Here is a 2,643-nt window from a genome sequence, read left to right on the forward strand (position 1 = left end):
CTAGGCGTACAACTAGATTGCGGTGGACTTACAACCAACGTGAACATAAACAGCGAGTAATGACATCAACAGCACCACGCGTTCTAGTCCAGCGGATAAACACATGGATTGTGCACTTTTGGTTAGAATTGTGAAACTTTTTTTACATGTATACTACATGAGGTCCTGAAGAGTTTCTGATATAGTGCCAAATGAACAGCGCCATCTGGTGACGTACGGCGCCCCTGGCGTGTTAACGGGTATTGCGTTATAGCACTCTTAGGGTTTTCGCTATAATTACAATAATACCCATCCAATTTATTCAAGAAATAGCTCAGATGATGTCAAAAGTTATCGTCACTGCAGTCTTGTTACCATAGTGTATTTTACAACTAAATAAGAAACATTTTGACATATAGCATGCTTATGCATGCAGACTAGATCATTTTTGATATATCGGTCATTTAATATACTAGTGGAAAATTTTCATTTTTGAACCATTTCATTGTTTCAACCTTATTTTATTACAACTTAAAGATAACCACACTCAATAAATTGTTTCTATAATATTAGGATAGATATCCCCGAATGTTTCGAGCTATTTCTTGAATAAATTGGATATGTATTATTGAAATTATAGCCAAAACCCAAAGAGTGGTGTAACAAAATACCCGTTAACCCGCCAGGGGCGCTGTGCGCCACCAAGTGGCGCTGTTCAATTGGCTCTCTATCAGAAAATTTTCAGGATCTATTGAATTATGCGTGTGCAAAGTTTCACAATTGTAACCAAAAGTGCACAATGTGCCCATTTTTATGTGCTTATTGGTTGGACTATATAAGAAGTAAAATGTAATAAAATGAGTACAGCAGATGGCAGGCATGATAGTAACCATGGCGCTGCTGGGTGTAATTTTAACATTTTCCTGCACGTGCAGAAGCCTTGTAGCAACCGACCAATCAAGGGCATTCTAGCAGCCGACCAATCAAGGGCATCCTAGCAGCCGACCAATCAAGGGCCTCGTAGCAGCAGACAAATCAGTGGCCTCGTAGCAACCGACCAATCAGGAGCCTTGTAGCAACCGACCAATCAGGAGCCTTGTAGCAGCTGACCAATCAAGGGCCTTCTAGCAACCGACGAATCAGGGGCCTCCTAGCAACCGACCAATCAGGGCCTTGCAGCAGCCGACCAATCAGGAGCCTCGTAGCAACCGACCAATCAGGGGCCTTGTAGCAACCGACCAATCAGGGGCTTTCTAGCAACCGACCAATCAGGGGCCTCGTAGCAGCCGGCCAATCAGGAGCCTTGTAGCAGCTGACCAATCAGGGGCCTTGTAGCAATCGACCAATCAGGGGCTTCCTAGCAACCGACCAATCAGGGGCCTCGTAGCAGCTGACCAATCAGAAGCCTTGTAGCAACCAACCAATCAGGAGCCTCGTAGCAACCGACCAATCAAGAGCCTTGTAGCAGCCGACCAATCAGGGACCTTGTAGCAGCCGGCCAATCAGGAGCCTCATAGCAGCAGACTAATCAGGAGCCTCCTAGCAACCGACCAATCAGGGGCCTCCTAGCAACCGACCAATCAGGAGCGTCGTAGCAGCTGACCAATCAGAAGGCTTGTAGAAAGCGACCAATCAGGGGCCTTCTAGCAGCCGGCCAATCAGGGGCCTCGTAGCAACTGACCAATCAGGGGCCTCGTATCAACTGGCCAATCAGGAGCCTCGTAGCAGCCGACCAATCAGGAGCCTCGTAGCAGCCAACCAATCAGGAGCCTCGTAGCAGCCGACCAATCAGGAGCCTCGTAGCAGCCAACCAATCAGGGGCCTTGTAGCAGCCAGCCAATCAGGAGCCTCATAGCAGGAGACCAATCAGGGGCCTCCTAGCAACTGACCAATCAGGGGCCTCCTATCAACCGACCAATCAGGGGCCTCGTAGCAGCCAACCAATTAGGAGCCTCGTAGCAGCCGGCCAATCGGGGCCTTGTAGCAGCCGGCCAATCAGGAGCCTCATAGCAGCAGAACAATCAGGGGCCTCCTAGCAACCGACCAACCAGGGGCCTGCTAGCAACCGACCAATCAGGGGCCTCGTAGCAGCTGACCAATCAGGAGCCTCGTAGCAGCCGGCCAATCGAGGGCCTCGTAGCAACCGACCAATCAGGGGCCTCCTAGCAACCGACCAATCAGGGGCCTCTTAGCAGCCGATCAATCAGGGGCATTGTAGCAGCCGACCAATCAGCATTGTAGCAGCCGACCAATCAGCCTTGTAGAAACCGACCAATCAGGGGCCTCCTAGCAGCCGACCAATTAGCATCCTCGTAGCAGCCTTGCCTCACGCACACGCTTACACACAGTTAGACACTCGCGCGCACAGGCACAGGCACTCCTAAATGTCAAATGTCAAAGGTCAACTGTCAAATATCATATTTCAAATGTCAAGGCTACTTACCTCTTGCCCCTACCCCTACCGCTACCCTGACCCTGACCCTAACCCTTATCCTAGCTTATCGAGCAACTGCCACTTTCCACTGACCACCTGACCAACGCCACGTGATATAGATATAAAAGTATAATCTTACACGTTAATGTGATCAATATACCTCAACAGCGCCTGGCAGGCATAAATTTTTGATAGCTTACACACACACACACACACACACACACACACAC

The sequence above is a fragment of the Priapulus caudatus genome, unplaced genomic scaffold, assembly GCF_000485595.1.
Source record: "Priapulus caudatus unplaced genomic scaffold, Priapulus_caudatus-5.0.1 Scaffold58, whole genome shotgun sequence".
Classification (NCBI taxonomy): domain Eukaryota; kingdom Metazoa; phylum Priapulida; class Priapulimorpha; order Priapulimorphida; family Priapulidae; genus Priapulus; species Priapulus caudatus.